Below are 21,641 nucleotides of genomic sequence, written 5' to 3' on the forward strand. Positions count from 1 at the left end.
GCCAATTAAGTGCCCCAACACCCCACTACCATAGCCCTTTGGTGCCACTTCCCATCATTGAGGTACCATTTGAAAGAATTGCAATGGACCTGGTGGGGCCTCTAGTCAAATCCGCTAGGGGACATCAATACATTCTGGTTGTGTTAGACTATGCCACCAGGTACCCGGAGGCAGTTCCCTTAAGAAACATGGCCTCCAAAAATATAGCTTGGGAGTTGTTTTACATGTTTTCTCGCACAGTTATTCCCAAAGAAATACTTACTGACCAGGGTTCCCCCTTTATGTCAAAAGTTATGAAAGAACTATGCAAATTGTTTAAAATCGCGCATATCCGTACCTCAGTGTACCACCCCCAAACTGATGGATTAGTGGAGAGGTTCAATAAAACCCTCAAACACATGTTGAAAAAGGTAGTGGAAAGGGATGGCCGGGACTGGGACTGTCTGTTACCATATCTTATGTTCTCCATCAGGGAGGTACCCCAAGCATCTACAGGGTTTTCCCCCTTTGAGTTAGTTTATGGCTGACATCCAAGGGGTTTGCTAGATATTGCCAAAGAGACCTGGGAGACTGAGGCCACCCCATATAAAAGTGTTGTTGAACATGTGGCCCAGATGCAGGACCAAATAGAGACAGTGATGCCCATTGTCAGAGAGCATATGCAAAAAGCTCAGGAGGCCCAGAGCAGAATTTACAACAGGTCTGCCCGGGTGAGGACCTTTAATCCAGGGGACCGGGTCCTAGTTCTAGTTCCCACCATTGAGAGTAAGTTTCTGGCAAAGTGGCACGGTCCCTATGAGATTGTAGAAAAGGTGAGTGAGGTGAATTACAAGGTGCATCAGCCAGGCAGGAGAAAACCCTTCCAGATTTACCACATAAACCTCATCAAGCCGTGGAAGGATAGAGAAGCTTTGGTAGCCGCCCCGACTGTGGTTAAAGAAGGGTTACAGCCAATTCCCCCAGTAAGAATAGGCGAGGCCCAGTCAGGACACCAGAAACAGGAGGTAAAGGAGTTCCTGCAGCGCAACAGAGGCAAGTTTTCTGACCTACCCGGCCGTACTCACCTGATAAAACATCATATTAAAACTGAGCCCAACACTAAAGTGAGCCTGAAGCCGTACAGGATACCAGAAGCCCGCAGAGTGGCCGTATCCTCTCAGGTCAAGCGCATGCTTGAACTAGGAGTCATTCAGTAGTCAAACAGTGAATGGTCAAGCCCCATTGTACTAATCCCAAAGCCCAATGGGACATGGAGGTTCTGTAATGACTTCAGGAAGTTAAATGAGGTATCCAAATTTGATGCGTACCCCATGCCCCGAGTGGATGAACTGATAGAGAGGCTGGGGAGTGCCAGGTACATCACAACACTTGACCTTACAAAGGGTTACTGGCAGATACCGTTATCTGATGAGGCAAAAGAAAAGACGGCATTCTCCACTCCGGAAGGCCTGTTCCAGTATGTAGTGATGCCATTTGGGTTACATGGGGCCCCTGCTACATTTCAGAGGCTGATGGATCGGATCTTGAGACCACACCGTGATTATGCCGCTGCCTACCTGGACGATGTGGTCATTTTTTCGCCTGATTGGAAAAGTCACGATCACAATCACAATCACAATCAGTGATGCAGGCCTGACCATAAACCCTGAGAAGTGTGCAGAGGGTCTGGAGGAAGCAAAATACCTGGGCTACATTATTGGTAAGGGATTGGTGAAACCCCAGATAAATAAGATTGAAGCGATACAGAATTGGCCTAGACCACTAACGAAAAAACAGGTCAAGGCCTTCCTGGGCATTACCGGATACTACCGCCGGTTTGTGCCCAATTTTGCCTCCATTGCATCACCATTGACGGACTTAACAAAGGGCGGTAAGTCAGTCATGGTAAAATGGACCCCTGAGGCAGAGAAGGCTTTTCAGAGTCTAAAGTCCGCTCTGTGTGAACAGCCAGTGCTAATCTCCCCAGATTTCAGAAAACAGTTTCTGGTTCAGACTGATGCATCTGATACAGGGTTGGGAGCCGTCCTGTCACAGGTAGTAAATGGGGATGTACCTGAGTAGGAAATTGACCCCAGCAGAGAAAAATTATGCCATAGTGGAGAGAGAGTGTCTGGCCATCAAGTGGGCCCTGGAGTCCCTAAAATATTATCTGCTGGGTAGAAAGTTTGTGTTGGTGACAGATCACGCTCCACTTGCCTGGATGAAGCAAAATAAGGAGAGAAATGCCAGGGTGACCAGATGGTTTCTCTCCTTACAAAACTTCTGTTTCAAACTTGAACATAGACCAGGGAAATTACAAGGAAATGTGGATGCATTGTCCAGGGTCTGCTGTCTGTTCAGTAGAAATGCCCAGACCTCTGGTCTGGAGAAGAGGGGGGGGGGGGATATGTGGTAAAGTGTATGGTAAGGTGGTGGACGGAGTGTATACCTCGCCTGGTTTCCTCAGCCAGGTGAGATAAAGGAAAGCCAGGGTAATCATGTTCTAGCAGAGCATAGTCTGCTAGAGCTCTTGTTCCTTACATGGGCTGGCTTTTCTGGACTGGAGGGCAGGTTGGTAGTGGGAGCCTTCCAGTCCACACCCTTACTCCACCACAGGTTTTGCCCAAAGTCCGGGGCATTCACAGGTGAGCTTCCTTAGGGCTATTTACTGGGGAAGGAAGCTCAGTTATGGGCCCTGATACACACATGGTGAGTGTGAGCAAAACACTCCTGAGATAGGACTGGATTTGGACCTGCTTATATGGAGACTCAACCTGCTCTAGGTCAGAGAGGTAACCTGCTGTTTAGGTAGAGCCGGACAAGGCTTAGGTTTTCTTTGTTGTTTTGTTACTTTGCTGGCACAGTGTTTTATGCCGAAAACCCAAATAAAACACTGGACTTATCGTACTACCTGTCTGCATGGTGTCATTGCCGTTCCCAACCGGGTGAGCTGAACCCCTTACAATACATACTTATTTACTAACAATTACAGATGAGTGAATCTCCCGAAATTCATTTTGGTTAGATTCTTTCAACTCAGGGAGAGCTTTTGACTGTCGAAATAAATTCTGACAGATACAGCATTGAAAAGTATTAAAAACTTTCAAAGTGAAGATGCAATATTGGAGCTGGCATAGTGCCTTTTCATCAGGAGCCAGCAAAGCCATTGATATGTCTATAGACAGCTGACACTGTCAATATTGGCCTGTTTGAATTGTGTATTAAAGGGGTTGACCTTGTTCTCCGATGACCTATCCATGAATGGGGGCAGAGCTGCAGTCTTCTGGTGCCACAAATATTCAACGGATGGTGCCTTATGGTTCCTTTTGTGTCAGATCCTCACCAATCTGATACTGATGATTTATCATAGGCTATCTGTATAAGAAACATCACAGAACCTCCCATGGGCCAACCATGGTCGGAGAAGGTGCAGTCATTGAAATCAATAGTGGTGGTAGCTATGCATATGTCTAACATTGATTTCAAAAGCACATCACAAAAGTTATGGGTTTTATGGAATCTGAAAATATTTATAAATTCGTAATTAAACAGGTTCATTCCTTGTAGATTTGTGTATCTCCACTGATGATAAGTTTATAATGGAGCTTTAGATAAAAAAAAATTCCACATAATCTTGCAAGCATACAAAAAAAATGGCTGGGAGCAGGTGTGGACAACAGTGACATGGATCACAGTAGTTATATAACATAGCACAGCATAACGTACAACATAGTGATGATGAACCTTAGGGCTAGTTCACACGGGGGCAAAGAGGCTGATTTTGACAGCGGATTTCGCTTCAAAATCCGCCCCTTTACAATAGTGGTCTATGTAGACTGCTAGCTTTTTTTTTTTTCTGCTAGCAGATTTTTCTGCTAGCAGAAAAAAAGAAGCGACATGGCGTTTTCCACCTGAAGAAAGCAATAGAAGTGAATGGGAGGCGAAAAACATGCGTTTTTTTTCTGAGCGGTCTTTTGCAAAAAAGGCTTCCGTCACACGTAAATTACATGTGGCTTATTTTGGCACTGGAAAAAAACGCTTCCTAATCAGGAAGCTTTTTTTGGACCTTGCCGCGCTTTTTGTAGCATTTTTTGGAGCGTTTTTTTTTTTTAAAAAAAAAAAAAACGCCAGGCTGTTTTCCCCATCCGTAAAGTGAATGGGGCGAAAAAAACGCGTCACGTTTTTTTCTGAATGTTTTTTTAGCAAAAAAACGTGCGGAAGAAATACTATGCAAGCGGCCATTTTCTCGTGGCCTATGGGCATGCGCAGTCAGTTCTGCCCAAGGCCGGAGGCCTTAGAAGTTACAAACCACCGCCGGAAGAGGCGGCGGCGCTGGAGAGAGTTCTCTCGTAGCATTGGGGCCATCCCCAGTGCTATTTGGGCACTGGGGCCCGCCCCCAGTGCTGAAAGAGAGCTAATTTACATACCGACAAGTACTGGAATTGTAGGCGAACGGCGGCACGGAGAAGACAACGAAAGGTAGGAGAAGAATAGCCTTTCTTAAGGCTATTCCGACGTGGTACTTAGAAAAAATGTCGTCTGAATGATAGGATCCCTTTAAGCCTCTAGGATGGACAGTATCTAACAAATAAATCCAGCGAGTTTCCCGCTTTAGCACCTTTCAGTCATAATCCCTTCCTTTAGGGGAAGAAGCCACTTTCTCAATCCCCTGAGAACTCAATACTTTCATATTGCCTTCATGTCTCTCTCACATGTTTAGCGATAGATGTAGGTTCTCACATAAGATGTCATTAATATGTTCTCTAATCCCTCTGCGGAACGCTATATGTTTTACCAACATATTGAAGTCCGCATATACGTCATCAGATAGATAATGCCAATTGTTTTACAATTAATGACGTGATGTATATCATATGTCACACCTGTAGAACTACTGGTGAACTTCCTCCCCTTACGTACAGATGTGCAAGCTCTACAAGTTCCACAAGGGAACGTGCCCATCAAGTCCCTTGACTGAGCCCCTAATTAGCTGTCTGGCGTTTTAGCTGATGATAAATGACTATGTATTAGTCTATCCCGGAGGTTCTGTCCTCTATGGTAAGTAATCAAAGGTCTGGGATCATCCCAAGTGTAGGGATTTCCAGTTATCCCGGACAAACCCTTTAAGTTTTTGACAAAGATGTAAAGGGCTGTTTGCTTCTTTTTTTTTTAACTCCTGCAGAGGCGCTCAAAAAGCACTCTGCATATTTACCTCTATGTTAAACCGATGATCCAGAGTATGGTCTTTCTTTGGGTCCTGACCTTTGGCCAGCATTTGACTTTTACAACCAGTAATGGAATGAGTAGTACTTCCTTCACAGGGAGCATCATAGCAAAGCCTGATAGGCAGATGCAATAACAAATGGGCAGAATGTCAGCAAATACCAGGAATCCAACCCGGACTTTCTGCTGGATTCCTGGCTGAATGTAGAGAGGAGTATACAGACAACCACTTTAATATAGGCACTGTTCATGTTTGTGTTATGTCTTTCATTTACAGTATAAGCAAAGCCCTGATACTCTTCTGAATCTACCATACAGTATGATGAATGCCAGCGCCGCACCTCCCATGAGGCGACCTGAAGCGAGCGCTTCAGGCGGCGCTATGTCAGGACCCCAGGGAGGGCGGCATTTTTGATCACCTAAGCCAGTCCAGGACAAGCTGTCTTGGACTGGCTTAGCACCGAGCGGTGGTTTGGGGAGGCCACTGGAGCAGCGCTGCTCCAGCAGCCTCCCCTCACGCTCAGGCAGAGAGCAGGTCATCTCCGTGCCTGCTCTCTGCCTGCGAACGGCGATAAGCCCCCCCCCTTTGCTCCACCACGCCCCATTCACTCGGCCACGCCCCTTCGCTCTGCCTCCTCCTCCTGGGGGGGGGGGCGGCTTTCTGTAGTTCGCCTCGGGCGGCAAAAGGGGTAGGTTCACCCCTGATGAATGCATACAGAGCCACTGGCCCAATGGAGATCACTAGACTCTATCATTCTCTATGTTTTCCCTGTCAGGCAGCCTCCAACGCGAATGTGAAAAGAGCCGAATAAAGACTATATATATATATATATATATATATATATATATATCTTTGCAGTGTCAACATATATACTGTATTTTCCCTCCATGTTTAAAGGGATTGGCCAGTTTCAGACCAATATTGACAAACATGTGTACAATAGAAAGATATAGAATTTCCCAATATACTTTCTGTATCAATTCCTCAGGGTTTTCTAGATCTCTGCTTGCTGTCATTCATTCTGTTACTTCTAGAAGATAAAACTCTGACCATGGTCATGTGATGAGGAATTGATACAGAAAGTATATTGGGAAATTGTATATCTTTTTATTGTACATTTGTTTGTCAATATTGGTCTGAAACTGGACAACCCCTTTAAGGTCACAGTACCTTGTACCTAACTCTTACACTGAACTATTATTTTCTAATATGAAAAAAAGGACAAGCAATGAGAACGGATTTTCTTAGTCTTTTCATATTGATGATAAGGAATGGATAGTCTCTTCCAGTTCTCTATTTGTACTGCGTCACTCTTCTCTCCACTTTGAGGCTTCGGCTTGATTCTTTACTTCCTCTCTCATGTTCATGTAATTTAGTGAGACTGTGGACAAATTTTCTTTGCTCTAAAATACAAAAACAAGGGTTATTGGTGTAAAAAGTAGTGGCCAGAGATGGCCAAAAAGTATGTGACATAAGATGGAGGAGATGGAGTTACAATGGAGAAGTGAAAAAAAAACTTATAGTAACAATAGAGGAGTGGAAAAAAGCTCATAGTACATGAAAATAGTCGATTTATTTTAACACAATGGGGGGAATAAACAAACTATTTTTAACACTGTTACGACAACACAACGCCATCAACTGTGCTAGATTTTCTCGTGTCACGTGGCAATAGAAAATCTGGTACACTTAAAGAATACTCAGGTGTTCTACGCCAGTTCTGAAGTGGTCTATTTTGCCATGTGATTTTGTAACTAAAACTCACATTTGCACATACAGTACAGACATGATTTTTTGGAAACACTTTTGCAATATAAAAATGAGAGAATAGTTATAGTGACATAGTTTCTTAGGCTAAGACACATGTCCATCAACCAGTATTTCATTGTTTTAGGACTCTAAGGTTTGGTTCACACCAATGCTTGGATTGCATCCCCCGAATCCGCTTGATAAATGCACAGGGAAAAGTCCCACAAAATTACCCCATTGTGGTCATATTGATCACAACCTTGCAGACACAATTCAGTGGTTTCTGGATGTGTGAGAATTGTTATGGCAAGCAGGACTTTTCTGTCGGGAAACCCAGTGGACCCTATTATAGTCTATGGGGTCTGCGGGTTTCTGCTGGTAACTGCTTTGTCAGTGGATTGGGTTTCCGTTTTTCAGGTCCCCAAGCAGACCCGAAGAATGCAAACCTCCGTGCAAGTGTGAACCTAGAGTCAGCCTACGTTCATAATTTGGAATTTTTAGGCAACACGGTGGCTCAGTGGTTAGCACTGCAGCCTTGCAAATTCGGAGTTCTGGGTTCAGGAACAACATCTCCATGGGGTTTGTATGTTCTCCTCGTGTTTGTGTGGATTTCCTCCCATTCTACAAAGACATACTGATAGGAAAAAAAAATGTACATTGTGATCTCTATATGGGGCTCACAATCTACATTTAAGAAAAAATAAATAATGTAGAAATTTTTCAGCAGAACCTGCTTTAAAAATTCTACCTTCTGTTTATTTCAATGGGAAGCAGAGGCTTAATTTTCCCCTAATCAATGGCGTAAATATGCAACAGAATGCCGATACTCTGCATGTAGTTCGCGGACAGAATATGAAGAGGAATTCCTTTTCATTTTCCACCGTGTGAACAGTCCCTAAGGGTCCTGCTCGATCTTTGGGTAATTTCAGCCTGAATTTCCCATGGAAGTGAAAGCTGGCAGGAAGTATGAATTCAGACTAAAGCTACACCTTTGGTCATACCAACCTTCACACATCCAGAAATCACTGCATTGTGCCTGCAAGGCAGCCCCAACTGTATTGAATCTGTGACCACAATGGGGTAATTGTTGTACATATAGGCTCAATCTCAGTGTAGGTCAAACCACAGTCTAATAATGCAATAGATTTATCATACAGCATCAGCCACTGTGATAAATCTGGAACATTTTAAGACTGTCTAGGCTTTGTACTGTATGACTTCTAGACAGTATTAGAAATATGTGGCAGTGAATTGTAATATACAATTTACCGTTTGCATGGAAATCTGTGAGAGAATCTGAAGAACTTCCTGAAGATTCATATCCTTTAATGGACACATGTTTACTCCTTTGCTTGTCACTGTGGCAGGGGATCCCAATACCCCCAACATGCAGGTTTCTGTAGTCATATTCAGACTTGAGTGATCTTTTTTTGACTTCTGAAGAGCTGGAGTCATCATCCTTCACGTTAGCAGTTGGTGGTAGTTGACTACTAGCTTGTTCTGCTAGTGGAGGTGGCGGCATTGACTTAAAGTGGGTCCCATGGTCCTGTATTACAATGCGCAATTCAAGGTTCTCTTGCATGAGGCCCACCATTTTACGAAGCTGATCATTTTCAGAACTTAACCTTGAAATTTCATGGCTCAGTTTGTGGGCTCCATGCTTCTTGTTGGAGGAGTCCATAGTATTACTCATTGATCGTTGGAAAATGTAGGCCTCTTTCCTGCAAATGATAAATTCAGCAGAAATGTAATATCAAATATATGTAAATACCATGAAACATCTTTGAGACAACTACCCAAAATTGCATTAGACAGTGGTCTTTTTGGGGTGGGCTTTGCAAAGAAGCTGGTTAATATGGAAAACTGAAAATCAGTCACAGAAAATGAGATCTGGCTTTGAGATCTTTTCAAAAAGATGGTCTTTTGTAGAGGTTTCATTGTATACTGTATTGAGAAAAAATTTTAGGCAAGTGTGAAAAAGTTGATGAAAAGTAAGAATAAGTTCTAAAACAAAAGTGGAGTTAATGATTGAACAAAAGAAAATCAATCACTATTGACCACTTGTAAGTAATTTTTGAAGGGGAGAACTAAACACAGGTGTATAGAAGTAAGCTTGCTCAAATCCTTCTGTCTCATTATGTAACCCTAGACAGACTGGATGATGTCACTGGGGAGGGGACATATCATCACTTCCAGGACTCTTCCTCCAAAGGGTGGTCATTACAAATATTGATGTGATTTAGATTTCTTTTTAGTTCATTCACTTAAATCAGTTGTTCAGGAAAAAAATTATTTTTCTCTGGAGGCCAAAGAAGGTCAAAAATACAAGAAAAACATATGTTGCACACTTAATGAGTTGACACTGGAGTGGTTGGGGGGGGGGGGGGTTATATTCTTTATTAACATTCACCTGAAATAATAAGGGCTAGTTCACACAGGGATAAGCACTACGCATTTTGGTCCTGATTCTGTTGCGGGAAGCCGCATCAGAATTGGACCAAAATGTGCATGTCACAGCTTTCCCCTCCGGAGTAGGCTCAAATGAATGGGCCTAGTCTGGAGGGTGCAGTCGTGGAGTCCGCCTGAAGAAAGGGCAGCTCGCTTCTTTTTCCCGTGAGTGGGAACATAGCTGCTATGGACTCCTAGTATATCTTCTCTTCTCAGCCTATGTGTGTCTACGTCTGTAATCTATTACTGTGTATTATCCTGTATCTGTATTACTATGCTGCTGTAACATACTGAAATCTCTCCACTGTGAGACTATTAAAGGATTATATCTTACCTCTTATCTTATTAAGTCGGAGGCCATATTCACACATCCACATATCGTATATAAGGGGCACCAGGGTTTTTTGGGGACACGTAAGTACCATTTAATTTCAATATGTTTATTAAAAAAAAACCTACATCCTTATGTTTTCACTAATGCTGAAAAATAACAGTGATATACAATACATAGAAAATGAAACATTAAAAAACAAAGCTGATTTGCTTTTCACAAAAGTAGATCAACCACAGACAACGTACCACTTGCAAATGTACAGGGTGTAGTGTAGTCCTTGAATAGCACGGACTCGACGCATCCAAGGATAAGTGATGTGTGAATGAAGCCTAAGAGTATTTCCAGTTATATCTTCTACCCAGAGAACCCTGAACTTTGGGGTCATTTCTCTAATTAGACCTGGTTCACATCTGAGTTCGGTATTCCGTTTGGTGAGTCAAACCCCCCAAAACGGAAACCTATATGTATTAAAAAGCGGTTAGCTAGCAAACTACACGGGCTCCATAGATTATAATGGGGTCCGTGTGGTTTCCACTTGGTTTCTGCATGAAATATGCGGAGAGAAAATACTGAACACAGATGTGAACCAGGCCTTAGTCTCATGAAATCCACCATCTTTATCCAACAGAAAAAAGTGTTCCATTAGTATTGTAACTTGAAGTTCCTGGGCCCCAAACCAAAGTATGGGCATATAATACCCAACTTGTCTTCTTACGCTAGATTCACACTAGCATTTGCTTAAATTTCCAATTTCAATATAAAATCGTCGGGATACCCAGGGGACCCCATTATAGTTCGCGGGTCACTGCTTTTTGAACCGTACAGAGTTTCCGTCTTTCAGGTCTCCATGCGGACCCAAAGGACGGAAACCCGACGCTAGTATGAACATATCCTTCTGTTGTAGTGAGGCTATTGGCCCCCATCTGGCTCCAAGGTACCTCTGCACCCCCCTAAAGCTACACCTCTACTTTTATTTGTCAGAAAATAACTATAAAGACACTCATAAACTGGCGACCATTAATGTTACAAGGACATAGCTAGTGTATGTGAGTGAGTTGTCAATTATCAGCCATTTTAGCTTTCACTGGGCTACATATTACTGTAACATTGACACCCAAAGACTCCTTATCCCTCTCTTATGTCTTGTTGGATATCATGAGTGAGAACCCTTCCCTTTTTATCACTATTATTGAATCTATAAACGGGAAGTATGACCACGTATCAGTGACCAAATGTGTAGGGGTGAGCCATAGAGACCAAAACCTTTGACCTCATAAGGTTTAATAGGAAGGAATGCTGGGAATACAGTTCAGTGGGAACACTGGTAAAGATGGAAGTAACCAGAAATCAATAGGACTGACAGCACTGGAGACAACTATTCAGAAGGTGATTTCTAATAAACCAATGGTAAAGCTTCTGAACTGTTTGTGTTAAAAAAAAAAAAAATTAAATTAACACTTCAATTACTTAATTAAAAAAAAAAAAAACTAAAACACATTTTATCTGAAAATTTTCCATTTGCCGTTACCATGAAATATTTCTAAGGCTGGTTAGGTATAGTGACACTGTCAAAAGATCCAATAGCATATATATATATATATATATATATATATATATATTCTATAATACCCTATACTTACAGTAAATCACCTTGGTAACTAAGAGAGTAAAATGCTGTTAACTCAGTCAGTGCCAGTCAGTAACAAGGAATCTAGCACTTTGTATAACAGCACGGTGCAACATGGAACTGACATATACTGTGTATATGTATCTGTCTGTAAGGTGCTGTGGAATATGTAAGAGAAATAAATAATGTTCTACAATAAATTAAATGGTTTTGCATTAATAGACTTAAAGAAGAATTATGTACAAATAATATGCATCATTTTCTAGCCCATATATTAATATTAATGTATACTCTCCAGGCACATAGGCTCCCATTAAGGGTAAGTTCACACAGAGTTTTTTGGTTAGGATTTTGAGGCCGTATTCGGCTCAAAATCCTGACCAAAAAGACGGCTACCATTGAAATCAATGGGAGCTGGTCAAGTCAGAAGCCGGCTCCCGGAAAAAGAAGCAAGTTGTTCATTCTTCAGGCCGTTTCGCCTCGCAAAAAGACACTCCCCCCTCCCGACTAGCCCCATTCATTGGGCCTAATCTGGAGCAGAGTGCGCGACTGGATGCTGATGCACTGCACCGGCTTTCAGTCGCAACTGCCCGTTTTTAGGACTGGAACGGTTCCTTTAAAAAAAAACCCATGTGAACTCACCCTCAACTGACAAAGGACAAGGGAGTGTTGTTTTTTTTTGTCATTTTTGTCTCCCTTGGACCAGTATATGTCAGGATACCTTTTTTCTTACAGTATTGTATCAGAGGACAAGAGACTGTACTATTTTACAGATGTGTCCATTAAAATAATTCCATATCTTATTATTATTATTATTATTATTATTATTATTATTTTATTTTATTTAATTTAACACAGGGACCTGTTATGGGATGTCAGCTGGGAAAGACTACTTAGGTTACCTTTGCATGACTAAAGTGTAAATTGACTATTAAAAATAGAAATTTTTCATGGTCCTCTTGCAACCAAGGGACACCCATTTTCATGGATTCCTCATACATTTAAGTGTATGGAGGAATTTGTGAAAATGGACAAAAATAGAACATGATCTATATTTTTATAATCCATTACAATGGAGCATCACAATATCGATCATGTGAATAGCCCCCATTCGCATGCATTGAATTTAATGGAGCCATGCCACTATCATTAAAAAAACATCCTTCACACAGTTAAAGGGATTCTACCATTTAAACACTTTTTTCTCCCTAGCACTGGGAGTGTCCCCAATGCTGCCAGAGAACTCTCCAGCACCGCCTCCATCTTCTTCTGGAACGAGGTCTTCACCACGTCTTTTTCCGGCGGTAACTTTTAACTTCTAGGCCTAGGGCAAGCCGATTGCGCATGCCTGCTGGCCATGAGAAAATGGCCACTTCCAATACTGTGTAAGCGGCCATTTTTCTTGTGGCCGCGAGCATGCGCAGTCGGCTTGCCCTAGGCCCGAGGCCTAGAAGTTAGAAGCTACCGCTGGAAGAAGATGCGGTGAAGACCACGTCGTGTGAACATAGCTTTATAGTGTATGTATATTGTAGTAGTGTGACTGTTGATTGAAACCATAGAGAGCCTTGCTGCAACACAAAATGGGACTGTATTGAGCTAAGACTTCAGTAGTGAAAAGCAGCTAGAGGTGGTGCAAGAGAAAAACGCAGCAAAAATGTGTTGTATTTTTTCTGCATCATTTTTCAATTGGTTTTTGCAGTGAAACTCCCAGCATTTCCATAGGTTTAATTGACATGATGTGATTTCTAGAGATGAGCGAACAGTGTTCTATCGAACTCATGTTCGATCGGATATTAGGCTGTTCGGCATGTTCGAATCGAATCGAACACCGCGTGGTAAAGTGCGCCATTACTCGATTCCCCTCCCACCTTCCCTGGCGCCTTTTTTGCTCCAATAACAGCGCAGGGTAGGTGGGACAGGAACTACGACACCGGTGACGTTGAAAAAAGTAGGCAAAACCCATTGGCTGCCGAAAACATGTGACCTCTAATTTAAAAGAACAGCGACGCCCAGCTTCGCGTCATTCTGAGCTTGCAATTCACCGAGGACGGAGGTTTCCGTCCAGCTAGCTAGGGCTTAGATTCTGGGTAGGCAGGGACAGGCTAGGATAGGAAGGAGAAGACAACCAACAGCTCTTGTAAGAGCTAAATTCCAGGGAGAAGCTTGTCAGTGTAACGTGGCACTGACGGGCTCAATCGCCGCAACCCAGCTTTCCCAGGATCCTGAATGGAATACACTGTCAGTGTATTCCCGTATACCCGATATATACCCCGATACCCGTTCCAACGGTGTGCCCCCCCACCTTCACCCCAGAAATACCCTGCAAGTCCCCTAGCAATAGAATTGGGGCTATATACACCCACAATTTTTACTACTGGTATACAGTGCCATTGTCTGACTGGGAATTCAAAGAATATATTGGGAATACAAATACCCTCATTTCTTGCTACTGCCATATAGTGCCAGTTTCTGACTGGTAATTCAAAGAATATATTGGGGTTACGTGCACCCACAATTTTTACTACTGGTATACAGTGCCATTGTCTGACTGGGAATTCAAAGAATATATTGGGAATACAAATACCCTCATTTCTTGCTACTGCCATATAGTGCCAGTGTCTGACTGGGAATTCAAAGAATATATTGGGGTTACGTGCACCCACAATTTTTACTACTGGTATACAGTGCCATTGTCTGACTGGGAATTCAAAGAATATATTGGGAATACAAATACCCTCATTTCTTGCTACTGCCATATAGTGCCAGTGTCTGACTGGGAATTCAAAGAATATATTGGGGTTACGTGCACCCACAATTTTTACTACTGGTATACAGTGCCATTGTCTGACTGGGAATTCAAAGAATATATTGGGAATACAAATACCCTCATTTCTTGCTACTGCCATATAGTGCCAGTGTCTGACTGGGAATTCAAAGAATATATTGGGGTTACGTGCACCCACAATTTTTACTACTGGTATACAGTGCCATTGTCTGACTGGGAATTCAAAGAATATATTGGGAATACAAATACCCTCATTTCTTGCTACTGCCATATAGTGCCAGTGTCTGACTGGGAATTCAAAGAATATATTGGGGTTACGTGCACCCACAATTTTTACTACTGGTATACAGTGCCATTGTCTGACTGGGAATTCAAAGAATATATTGGGAATACAAATACCCTCATTTCTTGCTACTGCCATATAGTGCCAGTGTCTGACTGGGAATTCAAAGAATATATTGGGAATACAAATACCCTCATTTCTTGCTACTGCCATATAGTGCCAGTGTCTGACTGGGAATTCAAAGAATATATTGGGGTTACGTGCACCCACAATTTTTACTACTGGTATACAGTGCCATTGTCTGACTGGGAATTCAAAGAATATATTGGGGTTATAAATACCCTCATTTCTTGCTACTGCCATATAGTGCCAGTTTCTGACTGGTAATTCAAAGAATATATTGGGGTTACGTGCACCCACAATTTTTACTACTGGTATACAGTGCCATTGTCTGACTGGGAATTCAAAGAGTATATTGGGAATACAAATACCCTCATTTCTTGCTACTGCCATATAGTGCCAGTTTCTGACTGGTAATTCAAAGAATATATTGGGGTTACGTGCACCCACAATTTTTACTACTGGTATACAGTGCCATTGTCTGACTGGGAATTCAAAGAGTATATTGGGAATACAAATACCCTCATTTCTTGCTACTGCCATATAGTGCCAGTTTCTGACTGGTAATTCAAAGAATATATTGGGGTTACGTGCACCCACAATTTTTACTACTGGTATACAGTGCCATTGTCTGACTGGGAATTCAAAGAATATATTGGGAATACAAATACCCTCATTTCTTGCTACTGCCATATAGTGCCAGTGTCTGACTGGGAATTCAAAGAATATATTGGGGTTACGTGCACCCACAATTTTTACTACTGGTATACAGTGCCATTGTCTGACTGGGAATTCAAAGAATATATTGGGGTTATAAATACCCTCATTTCTTGCTACTGCCATATAGTGCCAGTTTCTGACTGGTAATTCAAAGAATATATTGGGGTTACGTGCACCCACAATTTTTACTACTGGTATACAGTGCCATTGTCTGACTGGGAATTCAAAGAGTATATTGGGAATACAAATACCCTCATTTCTTGCTACTGCCATATAGTGCCAGTTTCTGACTGGTAATTCAAAGAATATATTGGGGTTACGTGCACCCACAATTTTTACTACTGGTATACAGTGCCATTGTCTGACTGGGAATTCAAAGAGTATATTGGGAATACAAATACCCTCATTTCTTGCTACTGCCATATAGTGCCAGTTTCTGACTGGTAATTCAAAGAATATATTGGGGTTACGTGCACCCACAATTTTTACTACTGGTATACAGTGCCATTGTCTGACTGGGAATTCAAAGAATATATTGGGAATACAAATACCCTCATTTCTTGCTACTGCCATATAGTGCCAGTGTCTGACTGGGAATTCAAAGAATATATTGGGGTTACGTGCACCCACAATTTTTACTACTGGTATACAGTGCCATTGTCTGACTGGGAATTCAAAGAATATATTGGGAATACAAATACCCTCATTTCTTGCTACTGCCATATAGTGCCAGTGTCTGACTGGGAATTCAAAGAATATATTGGGGTTACGTGCACCCACAATTTTTACTACTGGTATACAGTGCCATTGTCTGACTGGGAATTCAAAGAATATATTGGGAATACAAATACCCTCATTTCTTGCTACTGCCATATAGTGCCAGTGTCTGACTGGGAATTCAAAGAATATATTGGGGTTACGTGCACCCACAATTTTTACTACTGGTATACAGTGCCATTGTCTGACTGGGAATTCAAAGAATATATTGGGGTTATAAATACCCTCATTTCTTGCTACTGCCATATAGTGCCAGTTTCTGACTGGTAATTCAAAGAATATATTGGGGTTACGTGCACCCACAATTTTTACTACTGGTATACAGTGCCATTGTCTGACTGGGAATTCAAAGAATATATTGGGAATACAAATACCCTCATTTCTTGCTACTGCCATATAGTGCCAGTGTCTGACTGGGAATTCAAAGAATATATTGGGGTTACGTGCACCCACAATTTTTACTACTGGTATACAGTGCCAATTTCTAACTAGGAATTCAAAATGCGCAAGGCTCCCGGAAAGGGACGTGGACGAGGCCGTGGGCGAGGTCGGGGGAATGGTTCTGGGGAGCAAGGTAGCAGTGAAGCCACAGGGCGTCCCGTGCCTACTCCTGTGGGGCAGCAAGCATTGCGCCACTCCACAGTGCCAGGGTTGCTTGCCACATTAACTAAACTGCAGGGTACAAACCTTAGTAGGCCCGAGAACCAGGAACAGGTCTTGCAATGGCTGTCAGAGAACGCTTACAGCACATTGTCCAGCAGCCAGTCAGACTCTGCCTCCTCTCCTCCTATTACCCAACAGTCTTGTCTTCCTTCCTCCCAAAATTCCGAAGCTTTACAGAACAATAACCCAAACTGTCCCTGCTCCCCAGAGCTGTTCTCCGCTCCTTTCATTGTCCCTCAACCTGCCTCTCCACGTCACGATTCCACGAACCTAACAGAGGAGCATCTGTGTCCAGATGCTCAAACACTAGAGTCTCCTCCATCTCCGTTCGATTTGGTGGTGGATGACCAGCAACCCACCCTCATCGACGATGATGTGACGCAGTTGCCGTCAGGGCATCCAGTTGACTGGCGCATTGTGCGGGAGGAGGAGATGAGACAGGAGTTGGAAGAGGAAGTGGTGGATGATGAGGACACTGACCCGACCTGGACAGGGGGGATGTCAAGCGGGGAAAGTAGTGTGGATGTTGAGGCAGGTGCAGCACCAAAAAGGGTAGCTAGAGGCAGAGGCAGAGGTCAGCAGCTTAGGCGAAGCCAGGCCACACCCGGAATCTCCCAAGATGTTCCAGTTCGTACCCAGCCCCGAAAAACTCCCACCTCGAGGGCACGTTTCTCGAAGGTGTGGAGTTTTTTCAAGGAATGCGCCGAGGACAGATATAGTGTTGTCTGCACAATTTGCCTCTCGAAATTGATTAGGGGCTCTGAGAAGAGCAACCTGTCCACCACTTCAATGCGCCGTCATTTGGAATCCAAGCACTGGAATCAGTGGCAGGCAGCAACGGCAGGACAAAGGCCGCCTGCCGTTCACGCCACTGCCACTGCCTCTGCCTCTGCCTCTGCCACTGCCACTGCTGACTGTGCTGGCGATGCACTCCAGAGGACGAGCCAGGACACCACTTCATCTGCCTCCGCCACTTTGTTGACTTCTACCTCATCCTCCCCTGGTCCTGTCTTATCTCCTTCTCCTGCACCATCAAAGGCACCATCAGGCGTTTCTTTACAACAACCCACCATCTCTCAGACATTGGAGCGGCGGCAGAAATACACTGCTAACCACCCACACGCGCAAGCCTTGAACGCCAACATCGCTAAACTGCTGGCCCAGGAGATGTTGGCGTTCCGGCTTGTTGAAACTCCCGCCTTCCTGGACCTGATGGCAACTGCGGCACCTCGCTATGCCGTCCCTAGCCGTCACTACTTCTCCCGGTGTGCCGTCCCCGCCTTGCACCAGCACGTGTCACTCAACATCAGGCGGGCCCTTAGTTCCGCGCTTTGCACAAAGGTCCACTTGACCACCGACGCGTGGACAAGTGCATGCGGACAGGGACGCTACATTTCACTGACGGCACACTGGGTGAATGTAGTTGAGGCTGGGACTGCTTCCCAAACTGGCCCGGTGTACCTCGTCTCCCCGCCTAACATTCCTGGCAGGGACACGAGAAGAACACCCCCCTCCTCCTCCTCCTCTACCGCCTCCTCCTCCGCCACCGCCTCCTCCTCCGCCACCGCCTCCTCCTCCGCTGTTAGATTGACCCCAGCTACGAGTTGGAAACGTTGCAGCACTGGCGTTGGTAGACGTCAGCAGGCTGTGCTGAAGCTGATCAGCTTGGGGGACAGACAGCACACTGCCTCCGAGGTGAGGGATGCCCTCCTCGATGAGACGGCAATATGGTTTGAGCCGCTGCACCTGGGCCCAGGCATGGTCGTTTGTGATAACGGCCGGAACCTGGTAGCAGCTCTGGAGCTTGCCGGACTCCAACATGTTCCATGCCTGGCCCACGTCTTCAACCTAGTGGTGCAACGTTTCCTAAAGAGCTACCCCAATGTTCCAGAGCTACTGGTGAAAGTGCGGCGCATGTGCGCCCACTTTCGCAAGTCGACAGTAGCCGCTGCTAGCTTAAAATCTCTCCAGCAACGCCTGCATGTGCCACAACACCGGCTTTTGTGCGACGTCCCCACACGCTGGAACTCAACGTTTCAGATGTTGAATAGAGTGGTTGAGCAGCAGAGACCTTTGATGGAATACCAGCTACAAAACCCTAGGGTGCCACAAAGTCAGCTGCCTCAGTTTCACATCCATGAGTGGCCATGGATGAGAGACCTTTGTGACATCCTACGGGTCTTTGAGGAGTCCACAAGGAGGGTGAGCTCTGAGGATGCGATGGTGAGCCTTACAATCCCGCTCTTGTGTGTTCTGAGAGAATCCCTGATTGACATCAGGGATAACTCAGATCACACAGAGGAGTTAGGGATAGCATCCGATCCGTCACAGCTGGAGACTAGGTCCACACATCTGTCCGCTTCACTGCGTTTAATGGAGGAGGAGGAGGAGGAGGAGGAGGAGGAGGAAGAAGAGTTGTCCGATGATGTGATGGTGATACAGGAGGCTTCCGGGCAACTTCGAATCGTCCCATTGTTGCAGCGCGGATGGGTAGACATGGAGGATGAGGAGGAAATGGAGATTGAACTTTCCGGTGGGGCCAGAGGAGTCATGCCAACTAACACTGTGGCAGACATGGCTGAGTTCATGTTGGGGTGCTTTACAACCGACAAGCGTATTGTCAAAATCATGGAGGACAACCAGTACTGGATCTTTGCTATCCTTGACCCCCGGTATAAAAACAACATCTCGTCTTTTATTCCGGTAGAGGGGAGGGCCAATCGCATCAATGCTTGCCACAGGCAATTGGTGCAGAATATGATGGAGATGTTTCCAGCATGTGACAGTGGCGGCAGGGAGGGCAGTTCCTCCAGTAGGCAACCAAGTTCTCACCGGTCCACACAAACGAGGGGCACACTGTCTAAGGTCTGGGACACCTTGATGGCACCCCCTCGCCAAAGTGCTGCCACGGAGGGTCCTAGTGTCACCAGGCGTGAGAAGTATAGGCGCATGTTGCGGGAATACCTTTCCGACCACAGCCCTGTCCTCTCCGACCCCTCTGCGCCCTACACGTATTGGGTGTCGAAGTTGGACCTGTGGCTTGAACTTGCCCTATATGCCTTGGAGGTGCTGTCCTGTCCTGCCGCCAGCGTCCTATCTGAGAGGGTGTTCAGTGCAGCCGGTGGCATCATCACTGACAAGCGCACCCGTCTGTCAGCTGAGAGTGCCGACCGGCTCACTTTGATAAAAATGAACCACCACTGGGTAGAGCCGTCATTTTTGTGCCCACCTGTGTAAAGCACCCCAACATGAAACTCCATGTCTGTACTCAACCTCTCCAATTCCTCCGCATCCTCATACTCATCCACCATAAGCGTTGCACAATTCTGCTAATACTAGGCTCCCTCCAACATGATTTCCCCCAACTCTGCTGGTTAGAGGCTCCCTCCACCCTGATTTCCACCAACTCTGCTGGTTAGAGGCTCCCTCCACCCTGCTTTCCCACAACTCTGCTGGTTAGAGGCTCCTTCCACCATGAATTTGCCCAAACTGGGCTGTTTAGAGGCTCCCTCCACCATGAATTGGTCCAAACTGGGCTGGTTAGAGGCTCCCTCCACCATTAATTGGTCCAAACTGGGCTGGTTAGAGGCTCCCTCCACAATTAATTGGTCCAAACTGGGCTAATTAGAGGCTCCCTCCACCATGAATTGGTCCAAACTGGGTTTTTTAGAGGCTCCCTCCACCATGAATTGGTCCAAACTGGGCTGGTTAGAGGCTCCCTCCACCATTAATTGGTCCAAACTGGGCTGGTTAGAGGCTCCCTCCACAATTAATTGGTCCAAACTGGGCTAATTAGAGGCTTCCTCCACCATTAATTGGTCCAAACTGGGCTGGTTAGAGGCTCCCTCCACCATGAATTTGCCCAAACTGGGCTGTTTAGAGGCTCCCTCCACCATGAATTGGTCCAAACTGGGCTGGTTAGAGGCTCCCTCCACCATGAATTTCCCAAAACTTGGCTGTTTAGAGGCTCCCTCCACCATTAATTGGTCCAAACTGGGCTGGTTAGAGGCTCCCTCCACCATGAATTGGTCCAAACTGGGCTGGTTAGAGGCTCCCTCCACCATTAATTGGTCCAAACTGGGCTGGTTAGAGGCTCCCTCCACCATGAATTTGCCCAAACTGGGCTGGTTAGAGGCTCCCTCCACCATGAATTGGTCCAAACTGGGCTGGTTAGAGGCTCCCTCCACCATGAATTTGCCCAAACTGGGCTGTTTAGAGGCTCCCTCCACCATTAATTGGTCCAAACTGGGCTGGTTAGAGGCTCCCTCCACCATGAATTTGCCCAAACTGGGCTGTTTAGAGGCTCCCTCCACCATGAATTGGTCCAAACTGGGTTTTTTAGAGGCTCCCTCCACCATGAATTGGTCCAAACTGGGCTGGTTAGAGGCTCCCTCCACCATGAATTTCCCAAAACTTGGCTGTTTAGAGGCTCCCTCCACCATGAATTGGTCCAAACTGGGCTGGTTAGAGGCTCCCTCCACCATTAATTGGTCCAAACTGGGCTGGTTAGAGGCTCCCTCCACCATGAATTTGCCCAAACTGGGCTGGTTAGAGGCTCCCTCCACCATGAATTTGCCCAAACTGGGCTGTTTAGAGGCTCCCTCCACCATTAATTGGTCCAAACTGGGCTGGTTAGAGGCTCCCTCCACCATGAATTTGCCCAAACTGGGCTGTTTAGAGGCTCCCTCCACCATGAATTTGCCCAAACTGGGCTGTTTAGAGGCTCCCTCCACCATTAATTGGTCCAAACTGGGCTGGTTAGAGGCTCCCTCCACCATGAATTTGCCCAAACTGGGCTGTTTAGAGGCTCCCTCCACCATGAATTGGTCCAAACTGGGTTTTTTAGAGGCTCCCTCCACCATGAATTGGTCCAAACTGGGCTGGTTAGAGGCTCCCTCCACCATGAATTTCCCAAAACTTGGCTGTTTAGAG

Source organism: Leptodactylus fuscus, chromosome 1 (assembly GCF_031893055.1).
Source record: "Leptodactylus fuscus isolate aLepFus1 chromosome 1, aLepFus1.hap2, whole genome shotgun sequence".
Taxonomy (NCBI): Eukaryota; Metazoa; Chordata; class Amphibia; order Anura; family Leptodactylidae; genus Leptodactylus; species Leptodactylus fuscus.